Below are 15,619 nucleotides of genomic sequence, written 5' to 3'. Positions count from 1 at the left end.
TTTAATAACAATGTTTTATTTTTTTAAAATCAATATAATATCGATTTTTTTTTTTTACATTTTGTACCCCAAATGATAACATATTTTATCAAAATGATATTTTTTTTTACCTCAATGATATCGTTTTTACTCCAATGATATCGTACTTTACCCAAACTTGTCTTAACTGTTTCAATGTATTCCTAAAGCTATTATACACATGCAAGAATGAAACAAGAGGCCAATATGACTTCACGGTCACCTGAGTACCATAGCCTAATGGCATACACAAACTTGTAGAGGATTCTCATATGTGCATTTAGAACCATTTTAACTAGAACATGGACTTTAGGTAGTTGTGTCAAACAGCAATGTGACGTAGGCCTGTGTATTTCATTGCTGGCAACTCAGTCAAACCTCTGTGAAATCAACAAGATTTGTCTGGCTTTTGAGCTAAGACTACGCAATCGGTGTATATTTCGCTTGAAACAGCGTCATTTTTAACTTGTTTTGACGCAAGGAGTAGATAGCTACGTCCAACCAAAAGTCCAAGGTCTGGTTAAAATGATTCTAATTAAGTTTTATTCTGGAGTAGAAAAAATATAATATTGTATTAATTATTGTACCACCTCCCTGCCTGAAATCTTTCAAAAAGGACTATGAATCTTATAATTTTAGCAAAATATCTAAATATCGAATGCATTACCTGATATTGAAAAGGTGCAATACTCTAAAAGAAATGTTCCCCTATATCTGTCAACTTTCCAGATAGGTTTTATGTGTATATGTTTTCATAGATAAACTAAAACAAAGTGGCTGTATAAACATGTTTCATCTCCCATCCTCAGGGGCAGACAGACACTCTCCCTGTGGGCATTTAAACAGAAAAAAACTTATACTATAAAATGTTACTCACTTACATTTATCCAGATTTTGAATTTTCAACCTTCCTTGACATTTAATCATCATCTGTCATTTATACCAAAATCATTTTACATGTACTGCTTATCAGTGATTTTGGTTACTAGCCATTTATTACTTTACTATTAACAAGTCAATTTTTTTTAGAAAGCTAAAAAAGTGTTTTTGTTTTAAATGATAGAAAACATTGCATAACTCCATTATAAAGAAGCAAAAGACGATATCTCTAGCTATTAACTGTTACAACCCTCCCCTTGAACTCTTTCTAAATGCATTCATAATATTTTAACTTTGACAGACAGCTTAATTTTCTCCCTTTTCTAAATATCTGAATGTATTCATTTCTTTAAATGAAATTCTTGAGCAGAATAAAATAATAAGACAAATATATAACCCATCTCCCAGCCATAACCCTTACCTTACATGTAGGTGACATGAAAAATTATTAAAGATGACAGCTTGATGTTTTATTTCTATAAATGCAGTCATTTTTTTATTCTGTGTCAGTAGACGGTTTAAAACATTATATACATTAACAGTAATTGACCATTTAGTCCACACCCTGAATTAAAAACCCCTACCCTATACACTATATGAGTAGTTCTGGCCCCGCCTCAGATTTAAATCCCTACATTGGGAGGCAAGAAATTTAAAATTTCAATAGATCATGGCTTTATTTTCTTTCTATACATGCAGTCAGTTTTTTCAGTATCAAAAGAAGTAAAGAATACCAGTCCTAGATTCAGACCCCTACCTCGAAGGACATAATTTTTTTTAACCTGGTAGGGGGCTTCCTGGTCTACCAAATTATGAATTCAGTTTTCCTTACAGGTGTGTGGGAGTAGAGAAGATATTTTTAAATTATATGCATTAACATTATATGTCATAATCCCCCCACGGCCTGAACCCCTGACCCAAGGGCCATGAATTCAATAATGTAGGTTGAGGGGTTCGTAAACATCACACAAGTGTGGGGGCAGAGAAGAATATTTATGATTATTTTTTTTTACATATTTGGTCTCGCCTGTTGCGCCCTGTAGTTGCAGAGCCATGGATTTCACAATTTAAAGGGTTATGGTAACAATTTTGGTCAAGGTGTATTTTCCTTTTTTTATTATTTACAATGCTATAGAAATGCATATCTAATGATCAAATTAAATTTGAGAGTCATTCGTAGAGTTATAAGCAAGATGCAGTGCTCACAATTCTTTGTCATGTAAACAAGGCTCGTGCCCTGTTTATGTTTACATCGGTTCAATATACCAGTAAAAATCTTTTTTCAAGGTGAGTTGCCTATCTTTTTATTCATTTTAAGCATAAATAAACACTTCCTAACGTTTAACATATTCATTTTAGGTCTAAAACTGGAATTTTTACTTCAACATTATAAATGTAAACAAGCGCTTTGTTTCCATAGCGAAGAATTTAAAGCTTTTTTTTTGTAACTCGCTTGTAACTCAACGAATGATACTCAAATTGTGGTTGCCTATTAAAACTGCCTTACTGAAGCACTGTCAATATTAAAATCAGAAAAATAATTTTTGACTAAAATCATGACCATGCCCCTTTAAATTCCTCTTACCATATAAATGCTTCACACCAAAAATAGTTACAATTCACCTTGTAGTTTTTAAGAAGAAGTAAGAAAAAATGTAAAACTGTTAACGGATGATGACGGACGAAAACCAATTGCAATACAATGTACATGTGCATATGTAGGTGTAAAAGGTCTAAAAGATGATATTATGCAGGTTTTTTGTAACTTGAAGCATTAACATCTTTGTTATCAGATATTTACCCTGAGATAGCTTATTTTTTATTTATTTTCAGGATCTGTAAAATAATAATTAAGCATGATTTTACACTAGTGCCACAATTTACTAACATTCTTAATAAACTATAAGAGGGATCGATGATCGTGGCCATTTTTAGACTGTATATGTCTTCTTTAAAATATCTACGTGGGCTCTATACTTAAAAATAGGAAAATATACAAAAGGTAAAAATTATGAATTTTTTCTTTACTGTAATTATGAAATTTTATAACTAAACAAATAAGCTAACTGATAATGAGTTATTTGTCAACCACCCAGACTCCTTAAGATACCCGCTGATACAACTGTGTACATTATGAAACCCAATGATGCTTAAAAAATCCATATGAAATCGTATGATGTTAAAAACATTTTGATCAATCCAATTCAACTTTTCAGCTCATGTGTTTTTATATTGCAAAACAGATCAGCATACTAAGTTGTAAAATTAAATTTAATAGCTGCCAATTATTAAAAAAGACACAGAATTTTATATAGAAATATCTTTAAATACGTCAGAAAATGGAAGTTGACTCATCAAGTATCAAAAATGGTCCCCTTGCCAAATTATTCAAATAATAATGAAAACAAAGGTATTGCAAAAAAAAAATCCACCAATGGGAAATGTTTAATCTCTACTTAAAACGTTTCTTTGTAACAACTCCATGGTTATAACAATAAAAAATTCATGCAAAGTATTAACTAAGAGACTTATTTGGTATCTTTTTTTATTTGTATGGGTAATACCGATCAGAAAACGAGGCGACATTGATCACTTCAATGTCAGTTGAAATTGTAGTACAATAGTGCTGTTATGATTCCTAGAGTCTTTTTATCAAATCACAGTCTAATAATACTCTAAAGTTTCTTAAGATCAAAACTTCTGAAAAATTGTCCAAATACATTCTTCCTTAGCCCACCACCTCACAAGTTGCATGGTTCTGTTAGCCAAAGGTGGCTGGAGAGTTTTTTGAAGTCAGTTTCCACATCTTAGCACTATCTGATGGTACTTAAAACCCCAGTTCAAGAGTGGAAAATACATGTTCATGTCGTTCTGACTTATATATAAAGGCTATAAGTTTATTGTAATATCAGTAAGATTTATTTGGAACCTACAGGAGATTAATTTAGGTACTTGCTGTTGTAAATTAAGCTCATTTAAGTATGAATGGCGTCGATGCAGGATATTTGTATGTGATCTTTTAATTTTATCATATGATACCTTGATGGGAACAATGGTAGCAAGTAATAAATCAAAAAATCTGTTAGTCGTAAGAAATTTAAGAAAATATATATTTAAACGGTTTTTCAATTATTATCAAATATTAATTTAAATCTCATTTTGTATTTCTTACATATTTTACACATGTTTTCAACAACGATAAAAATGGGAAAATTATTTCAAAATCTAGACCTTGTCATAGGCAAACTTTAATTGGTTTTTGTTGATCAGGTGACTAAGAATTTGCGACATTTGGTCATTTTGGAATTAAATCATGAATTGTTTTGCCTGTTGTTCTTTTTACATAATCATGATTTATAAAATATAATTTTCTGATTAACACATAAATGTAGTTTGTCCTTTGCTTACCGTGGTCTCTATGAAAGTTAAAAAAATAAAGAATATTATGTCACAAATTTGTGTACTTTGAAACGAGTAACCAATAAATCGGTCGAAACGATTTGCGATTAACTGGTTGATATTCTTTGACCTATTGCCATCCCTATTTATAATTATGGTATATGCTAGTATCTAACCATTACCCAAAACTACAATTGCAAGTTCCCACAACAGATAAGTTAGCAAAAATGCAGTTGTATTTACACATTTATATTTTACGATGTACATTAATAATACAAAAATATTTGGTCATTCTTGTTTGAGTCTGAGTAAGTCTCCGGATAAAGGTTTTGATATAGACGCCGACAGGAGGAACATCCTTAGTATTACATGGTTCAGAGGTTATGATAACCAAATAAAAATTCGGCAGACAGAAAACAAACGGAAACATAAATATGAAAAAACCAGTATGCCCCCATCTTTGGGGGCATGAAATCTTAACAAAAGAATACATTATCATATTTACGTAATTCAAAAATAAAAATAATTTTAAATATAATAATTCAAAAACATTTTTTTCTAGACAGTTGCTTGCTAAAATATTCTTCAAAAAAGTATTTTCAATTTTTGTTCTAAAACTCATTGATTTTGTTTTTTGATGCGAGCTAATTAATATAAAAATTTAAAAAATTGTTTTGACGCAGTTAAAAAGACAGGATTAAATAAAATAGATATTTCCACATCTTACCTTTCTAGGCATTTTACAGTCTTCAGAAATAACATTCGAGTTGTAAACATCAAAAGTGGCATTAACACTTTAACATTTTTCTTTCTGGCAAGAGATGAAGAAAGAAGTTAATCCTGGCGTGTTATCGATTTCGATTACATTAACATGCAAATCCAGGATTACAAGTACGCAAATGAAAATAGCCAGAAGAGGATGCGTTCGATTTTAAATTCATTTTTGAAAATGTGGACAAATATTTACCAAACATCAGTTTACAATACTGGGGAAAAGCACGTTCGTCCGATAGCAATGAGCCATGGTCGCAGATAGCACTTAGACTTATTCATACCAAGTTCTTCGGTAAAAGTTACTTTTCCGCCGATTTCTTTTCACTTCAATCGAAAGAGGGAAAGACCGCATCCAGTGTAATGAAACAAAGCTTGCTATTATCTAATGGAAAAGAAGACCAAATTAAAAATAAAATTCTATCGTGAAGTATTTACAATATTTTATTTAAAATCATTAAATACAGTAGCGATTAACTCATGTCTTTCAGATTGATATTTGACCTTGATCAGTCATTTTAGTTGTAATGTACATGCTACCTGAGTGTGATATTATTGAAGCACAGTACAGAGTATACACGTACCTGCGTTAAGCTTATTAAAAGTTGCGAATTGTATTGAAATTATTATCAAAAGTCAACATCAACTCCGATATTGTTTATTAAATAATGCAAGTCTTCGCTCAGTTTTGATTTATAAACCACATAGGTTTTTCTTATGATGAATGTTACAACATAGCCCAACCGTACATTTATTTTTGATTAACTGGGAAGCTACAAACACTTGTTTAGTACAGGAATATCTTTGAGTTATTATAGTTTAAATATTATGGAGTTATTAATATACATTTATTTTCCAGTGTCTTTAATTTGTCTTTGATTACACTACGAATCGATAATAGAATGTATAATCTAATACATTGCATCAATGACTATTTCAATATTTAAGGTCTTCCGTTTCCAACGGAAGACCTTATAGTGATTGTAATGTTTAAGGTCTTCCGTTTCCAACGGAAGACCTTATAGTGATTGTTAGGTTTTTTCTTTCTTTCTTTCTTATTATTAAGGTCTTCCGTTTCCAACGGAAGACCTTATTGTTATTGCTTTGTTTCTTTTTCCCTTTTATTATTTTTTTTTTTCTTACGCTTTTTTGTACAAGCGATTTCTTGAAAACGGCTTGACCGATTTTCGTGAAAATTTCAGATCTTGTAGATATTGATAAAAACCTTATATATAATTTTTTATTTTAATGACGTCATTTCCGTTCTGGAGATATTGACGTTTTAGTGATTTTTAGAGGGCCATTTTGTCCTGCTATCTCCTCCTAAACGAAAAAAGATATTGAATTTAAATTTTCAGGGATTGTAGACAAAAGATTGTAGATGTGTTTAAAGGCATTTATGGTTGTCTGGCTTCAAAGGCGTCGAAGCTCGCCTGGACCCGAAAATCGAGTTTGAAAAAACGACGTAATTTTTAATGGTTTTCGTTCTTTATCTCCTTTCCTGAAAATATTTTACTATAACATATAGAGCAAATAAAATTTATATTTACAAGAGCTTTCGTTTGATAACAAGAAAAAAGGGGCTGGTTCCTCAATTTAGGGGCCAAAAGGGCTCTAAAGTCTTTCTTCCATAGCCCTTTACTGAGAAATATTTTGTAATATGTTAAACAAGCAAAAATGTTTATCTTTCACTAATAAAACTATACATTATAAAATTTTTATTCTGCGTTACGTAATTAGGGGTTTCAAGGGGCCAGAAGTCTAAAACTTTGATCGAATATATCTCAAAAAGGACAAATATTTTGAAAAGCAATATAGAATAAAAGATGCTTAGAATGATGTTTTAAACAATATTCAATCATAAAATGTTTCGTTATCTGGCCCCATTAAGGAGATTAGGGGTCGGCCCCTAAAACGTCCTATCCCAGATAGCTCAAAAACGACAAAGAATTTCTAAACACTTGTTGAACAAAATATGTTTAATATCAAAAGAACTTTCGTATGATACCAAGAAAAAGGGGCTAGCTCTTCAATTTAGGGGCCAAAAGGGCTCTAAAGTCTTTCTTCCATAGCACTTTACTGAGAAATGTTTTGTAATATGTTTAAGAAGCAAAAATGTTCATCTTTCACTAATAAAACTATACATCATAAAATTTTTATTCTGCGTTACGTAATTAGGGGTTTTAAGGGGCCAGAAGTCCAAAACTTCGATCGAATATATCTCAAAAGGACAAATATTTTGAAAAGCAATATAGAATAAAAGATGCTTAGAATGATGTTTTAAACAATATTCAATTATAAAAGTTTCGTTATCTGGCCCCAATAAGGAGATTAGGGGTCGGCCCCTAAAATGTCCTATCCCAGATAGCTCTAAAACGGCAAAGAATTTCTAAACACTTGTTGAACAAAATATGTTTAATATCAAAAGAACTTTCGTATGATGCCAAGAAAAAGGGGCTAGCCCTTCGATTTAGGGGCCAAAAGGGCTCTAAAGTCTTTCTTCCATAGCACTTTACTGAGAAATGTTTTGTAATATGTTTAAGTAGCAAAAATGTTCATCTTTCACTAATAAAACTATACATTATAAAATTTGTATCATGCGTTACGTAATTAGGGGTTTTAAGGGGCCAGAAGTCCAAAACTTCGATCGAATATATCTCAAAAAGGACAAATATTTTGAAAAGCAATATAGAATAAAAGATGCTTAGAATGATGTTTTAAACAATATTCAATCATAAAAGTTTCGTTATCTGGCCCCAATAAGGAGATTAGGGGTCGGCCCCTAAAACGTCCTATCCCAGATAGCTCAAAAAACGGCAAAGAATTTCTAAACACTTGTTGAACAAAATATGTTTAATATCAAAAGAACTTTCGTATGATGCCTAGAAAAAGGGGCTGGCCCTTTAATTTAGGGACCAAAAGGGCTCTAAAGTCTTTCTTCCATAGCACTTTACTGAAAAATATTTTGTTATATGTTTAGGAAGCAATATATTCATCTCACATTTATTTAACAATATATTATAATTATTTTATCATGTGCTCCGTATTAAGGGGTTTTTAATGGGTTTTAAGGGGCCAGAAGTACAAAACGTTGATAACATACCTCAAACAGAACAAATATTTTAAAAAGCATCATTTTGAAAATCAATATAGACTAAAATGCTGAGAATGATGTTCCTAACAAAATTCAACCATCAATTTTTTTTATTGTTGCTCCGATAAGGAGATAAAGGGTCAAATATCAAAGTCAAGGTCATATAACCTTCAAAAAATCGCACGGAAGACCTCCTCGTTGCTCGCAACGAGATCGTGTCTAGTTATTATTATTATTTTTTTCCCCTTTTTCTCCCGTGAATTTCTCAGAGATGTCTTGATGGATTTTTATAAAATTTTCAGGAATGACAGAAAATAAAAAGATCTAGAGGATTTTAATTAAAAATATTCTAAATTCACTTCCAGTCGTCCGTTTCCTGTCCCGCGACAAAAAGCTTGTCACATCGAGATCTAAAAAACGGTAAAGACTTAAACATTCAAACTTTGTGGGATGATAAACCTATAGCTGTAGATGTGTTTAAACACTTTTGTTTTGTTCGTCATAACTTCCGGTCGTCACCGGAAGCACTTAAAAAATAATTTTTTTACGCATCAAATTTTTTGTCGATAGAATAAATATATAAGAATAAATCTATACATAGGAAATCTCTGCGATGTAATATCAACAAAAAATTTCTACTTCCGGTGAGATATCTCAATTATCTCAGGTAGCTTTTTTAAAACACATTTTGTACCTGCGAGATCTCAGAAACTATAAGCGATCAAGACACGAAACTTTCATGGATGATAGACATTTGAATGAAGGTGTGTTTAACCGGTTTCATTTTGTCTTCCGTCACTTCCGGTCTATACCGGAAGAGTTAAAAAAATTGAGCTGTTTATCAGTTTAACTGTTTTCCTTTGATATATTTTAGTTAATAGATAAATGAAAAATAATGTACAAAAGGCAAGTATACAAGAAATATTGAATACAATTTACATTGAACACTTCCGTTTGTCCGTTTCCTGTCCAGAGACCAAAAACCTGATTTCGACGAAATCTCAAAAACAGTAAAGACTTGAACAACCAAACTTTGTGGGATGATAGACCTTTATATGTACATGTTTTTAAACTATTTTGTTGTGTTCGGCGTAACTTCCGGTCGTCACCGGAAGCACTACAAAAATTACGTTTTTTCTTTATTTATTTCTTTTACATGGAATGAATATATCAGTATACAATCTTAGATGTGTCATCTTTATAATGTTAAATTTTCAAATAAGTGTTACTTCCGGTGAGATATCTCAAATATCTCTATGTAGCTTTTCTTTTTACAAATTTGATGCCCGCAAGATTTTTGTCACTGTAAGTGATTGAGACACAAAGCTTTCATGAATGATAGACATTTGATTGATGATATGTTTAGTGGGTTTTATTTGATCAACTGTCACTTCCGGTTTTCACCGGAAGAATTCAAATAAATCATATTTTTAACAAGTTTAACTAAATTTCTTGGGTGTTTCATGTAGCCTGATAAACAGTGATGTACGCTAAGCAAATGTACGAAAAATACCAGCTTTTTTTTTATTAATCACTTCCGTTCGTTCCGTTTCCCGTGTCCAGACAAAAACTATTGTTTCAAAGAGATTTCAGACTTGGCAGAAATGTTAACAACCAAACTTTGAGGAAAGGTTGACTGATGATTGTACAAATTTTTGTTTAGTTCGGCATTACTTCCGGTCGTCACAGAGAGTACTTCAAAAATTGATTTCTTTTTCAATCTCGTTGTTTTACATGGAAGTAACGTCTGGATATATCATTCACAATAATTTTCATATCAACTATTTTCTCTATATGAGAGAAGCAATGTCTACGGTTTAATTGATTCATGTATATCAAAACGGAAGACCTTTTTGTTGCTTTTGCAACAAGAGTCTAGTTCTTTTTATTATTATTAAGGTCTTCCGTTTCCAACGGAAGACCTTATAGTGATTGTAATGTTTCTTTTTAAGGTCTTCCGTTTCCAACGGAAGACCTTATAGTGATTGTAATGTTTCTTTTTATTAAGGTCTTCCGTTTCCAACGGAAGACCTTATAGAGATTGTAAGGTTTTTTATTATTATTTTTTTCCCAGTTTTTGTCCACAAGATTTCTCAGAGATGGCTTGATAGATTTACTTCAAGTTTTCAGGACTGATAGAAAATGATCATATCTCTAGGCGTTTTTTTTCATTTTTTGAAAATTTATTTCCTGTCGTCCGTTTCCTGTCCCGCGTTAAAAAGCTTGTCACATCGAGATCTCAGAAATGAGAAAGACTTGAACATCCAAACTTTGAGGGATAATAGACCTATAGTCGTAGATGTGTTTAAACATTTTTGTTTTGTTCGTCGTAACTTCCGGTCGTCACCGGAAGCTCTTCAATTTTTTTTTGTTTTTACGTATTTAATTTATTTTCAATAGAATAAAGATATTAGTATAGATCCTTATATATGTCATCTATGCAATGTTAAATAAACAAAAACATTCTACTTCCGGTGAGATATCTCGATTATCTCAGGTAGCTTTTTTAAAACATATTTTGTACCCGCAAGTTCTCAGGTACTGTACGTGATCAAGACACAAAACTTTCACCACTCATAGACAGTTGATTGAAGATGTGTTTAAACAGTTTCATTTTGTCCTCCGTCACTTCCGGTCCAAAGCGGAAGAGTTCAAACAAATCAAATTGTTAATCCGTTAAACTGGTTTTTTTTTTTTATAGTTTAAGCTGTTTCGATGACTAATAATGTAAAATAGGAAAGTAAACAAGATATAAAAAAATTAAGTTTCATTAAGCACTTCCGTTTGTCCGTGTCCTGTCCCGAGACAAAAAACCTTATATCGACGAGACCTCAAAAACGGTAACGACTTCAACAACCAAACTTTGTAGAATTATAGACCTGTGTATGGACATGTGTTAACACTATTTTGTTTCATCCGGCGTAACTTCCGGTCGTCACAGGAAGAACGCAAAATTTTGATTTTTTAAAAATATGTTGGTTATTTAGCATGGAAGTAACATTTTGGTTATAAGAATACAAGAGGTCATCTACACATGGTAAAAAAACCAAAAATAAGTTCTACTTCCGGTGAGACATCTCAAATATCTCAGGTAGCCTTCTTTTAAAAAAACAAACTACCCTCAAGATCTCAGAAACTGTGAGAGATACAGACACAAAACTTGTATGGATAATGGACATTTGAATGAACATGTGTTTAACGGGTTCCATTTGGTCGTTCGCCACTTCCGGTTTTAACTCGAAGTGTTCAAGCAATAAAAGGTTTTTTTTCTTAAGCATTTTTTAAACATTTTACTCAATGTAATGAACAATAACGTATCATAGGTAAATGTACTAAACTACGTATTTTCAATTTCTTAATCACTTCCGTTCGATCGTTTCCGGTTCCGAGACAAAAATCTTTTCTAAGCGAGATATTATAACTAACAAAAACTTGAACATCCAAACTTTGAGGAAAGACAAGGTAATGTTTATTGTGTTTTGTATGATCCGGCGTAACTTCCGGTCGTCACAGAAAGTACTCAAAAAATGACGTTTTGTCTTTTTGTTTTGTTTATTTCTTGGGAATTCCTTTACAGTATAAATTATATCCTTTTTCTGTTTACAAGAGAAATATATCTTTTGCACAGATTTATACATGAGGAACGGAAGACCTTTTTGTTGCTATAGCAACAAGAGTCTAGTTAAGGTCTTCCGTTTCCAACGGAAGACCTTATAGTGATTGTAAGGTTTTTTATTATTATTATTTTTTTTTTTCCTTTTTTTTGTCCACAAGATTTCTCGGAGATGGCAGGATAGATTTTTTTGAAATTTTTTGGAATGAAAGACAATGATAATATCTCTAGGCGTTTTTTTCATTTTTTCAAAATTCATTTCCGATCGTCCGTTTCCTGTCCCGCATTGAAAAAGCTTGTCACCTCGAGATCTCAAAAACGGTAAAGTTTTGAACACCCAAACTTTGTTGGATGATAGACCTATAGTTGTAGATGTGTTTAAACTATTTTGTTTTGTTCGTCGTAACTTCCGGTCGTCACCGGAAGCACTTCAAAAATAATCATTTTTACGCATTGAATTTCTTTTCCGTTGAATAAACATAAAACTATAATTCTATACATAAGTTATCTATGCGATGTTATATCAACAAAAAAATTCTACTTCCGGTGAGATATCTCAATTATCTCAGGTAGCTTTTTTAAAACACATTTTGTACCCGCGAGATCCCAGAAACTATAAATGATCAAATCATGAAACTTTCATGAATGATAGACATTTGATTGAAGATATGTTTAACCGGTTTCATTTTGTCTTCCGTCACTTCCGGTCCACACAGGAAGAGTTAAAAAAATCAAGCTGTTTATAAGTTTAACTGTTTTCTTTTGATATTTTAAGTTTTTTTAATTAACAATTATGTACAAAAGGCAAGTTTACAAGAAATATTTAATACAATTTACATTGCGCACTTCCGTATGTCCGTTTCCTGTCCCGAGACAAAAAACCTTATTTCGACAAGATCTTAAAAACGGTAACAATTTGAACAACCAAACATTGTGGGATGATAGATCTATGTATGTACATGGGTTCACAATAATTTGTTTTATCCGGCGTAACTTCCGGTCGTCACAGGAAGTACACCCAATTTTGATTTTTTAAAAATATTTGGTTAATTAGCATGGAAGTAACATTTAAGCTATAGAAATACAAAAGGTCATATACACATTATAAATAAACAACAAAAAGTTCTACTTCCGGTGAGACATCTCAAATATCTCAGGTAGCCTTTTTTTTTTAAAAAAAACAAAGTACCCGCAAGATCTGAGAAACTTTGAGAGATCAAGAAACAAAATTTATATGTATAATTAACATTTGATTGAACATGTGTTTAACGGGTTTCATTTGGTCGTACGTCATTTCCGGTTCTCACTTGAAGCGTTCAAGGAATAGAAGTTTTTTTTTAACTTTAGATTTGTTTTAATATTTTACTTAATTTGATGAACAGAAACGTACCGTAGGTAAATGTACTAAAATATCTACTTTTAATTTCTTAAATCACTTCCGTTTCTTCGTTTCCGGTACCAAGACTAAAAACCTTTTTTCAAAGAGATATTATAACTTACAAAAACTTGAACATCAAAACTTCGAGGAAAGACAAAACAATGTATGAAGATATGTTTACTATGTTCTGTATGATCCGGCGTAACTTCCGGTCGTCACAGAAAGTACTCAAAAATTGACATTTTGTGGGGTTTTTTTTTTATTTCTTTGGAATTCCTTTACAGTATATGTTATATCCATTTTCTGTTTACAAGAGAAATTGACTTTTTGTACAGATTAATACATGAGGAACGGAAGACCTTTTTGTTGCTATAGCAACAAGAGTCTAGTTATTATTATTATTATTTTTTTCCCCTTTTTGTCTTGTGAATTTCTCAGAGATGTATCAATGGATTTTCATATAATTTTCAGGGATGATTGGAAATAAAATCATCTAGAGGTTTTCGATAAAAGTTTTTAAAAATTCACTTCCGTTCGTCCGTTTCCTGTCCCGCGACGAAAAGCTTGTCACCTCGAGATCTCAAAAACGGTAGAGACTTGAACATCCAAACTTTTTAGGATGAAAGACCTATAGCTGTAGATGTGTTTAAACTATTTTGTATTGTTCGTCGTAACTTCCGGTCGTCACCGGAAGCACTTCAAAAATTATTATTTCTACGCATTAAATTCTTTTTCCATATAATAAATATATAAGTACAAATTTATACATAAGTTATTCATGCGATGTTATATCAACAACACCTTTTTACTTCCAGTGAGATATCTCAATTATCTCAGGTTGCTTTTTAATACACATTTTGTACCCGTGAGATCTCAAAAGCTATAAGTGATCAAAGCACGAAACTTTCATGGATGATAGACAATTGATTGAAGAGGTGTTAAACCGGTTTCATTTTGTCAGCCGTCACTTCCGGTCCACACAGGAAGAGTTTAAAAAAAATCGAGCTGTTTATCAGTTTAACTGTTTTTCTTTGACATTTTGAGTAAGTTAAATGAACAATAATGAACAAAGGTAAATAAACAACAAATATTTAATATAATTTACATTGAGCACTTCCGTTTGTCAGTTTCCTGTCCCGAGATAAAAAAAACTTATTTCGACAAAATCTCAAAAACGTTTACCACTTGAACAACCAAACTTTGTGGGATGATAAACCTATGTATGTACATGTGTAAAAGCTATTTTGTTTAATCCGGCGTAACTTCCGGTCGTCACAGGAAGTTCGCCCAAATTTGATTTTATAAAAATGTTTTCTTATGTAGCATGGAAGTATCAATTTAGCAATAGAAATACAAAATGTCATCTACTCATGGTAAAAAAAACTGCAAAAAAAATCTACTTCCGGTGAGACATCTCAAATATCTCTGGTAATTTCATTTTTAAATTGTCCAAAGACAAAAACCTTTTCTCAAAGAAATATTATAATAAACAAAAACTTGAACATCCGAACTTTGAGGAAAGACAAAACAATGCATGAAGTTATGTTTTCTATGCTCAGTATGTATAATACGGCTTAACTTCCGGTCGTCACAGAAAGAACTCAAAAATTGACATTTTGTCTTTTTGTTTTGTTTAACTAAGAAATAATTTCTTGGGAATTCCTTTTTAGTATATATTATATTCCTTTTCTTTTTACAAGAGAAATGGATTTTTATGTGCAGATTTTTGCATGAGGAACGGAAGACCTTTTTGTTGCTATAGCAACAAGAGTCTAGTTATTATTATTATTTTTTTCCCCTTTTTGTCTTATGAATTTCTCAGAGATGTCTTGATGAATACTTATAAAATTTTAAGGAATGACTGAAAATATAAACATCTAGAGGTTTTTTGTAAAAGATTTTCTAAATTCACTTCCGTTCGTCCGTTTCCTGTCCCGTGAGAAAAAGCTTGTCACATCGAGATGTCGGAAACGATAAAGACTTGAACATCCAAACTTTGGTGGATGATAGACCTATAGTTGTAGATGTGTTTAAACATTTTTGTTTTGTTCGGCGTAACTTCCGGTCGTCACCGGAAGCAACTCAATTTTTTTTTCTTTTTACGTATTTAATTTATTTTCCGTAAAATAAAGATATTAGTATAGATCCTTACTTATGTCATCTATGCGATGTTAAATCAACAAAAAAATTCTACTTCCGGTGAGACATCTCAATCATCTCAGGTAGCTTTTTTAAAACATATTTTGTACCCGCGAGATCTCAGAACCTATAAGTGATCAAGACACGAAACTTTTATGGATGATAGACATTTGATTGAAGATGTGTTTAACCGGTTTCATTTTGTCTTCCGTCACTTCCGGTCCACACTGGAAGAGTTCAAACAAATCAAGCTGTTTATCAGTTTAACTGTTTTCCTTTGATATTTTTAGTTAGATAAATGAAAAATAATGTACAAAAGGCAAGTATA

This window comes from Magallana gigas, chromosome 5 (assembly GCF_963853765.1).
Source record: "Magallana gigas chromosome 5, xbMagGiga1.1, whole genome shotgun sequence".
Taxonomy (NCBI): Eukaryota; Metazoa; Mollusca; class Bivalvia; order Ostreida; family Ostreidae; genus Magallana; species Magallana gigas.
The sequence above is the reverse complement of the archived record's forward strand: the minus strand, read 5'-3'. Positions refer to the sequence as shown.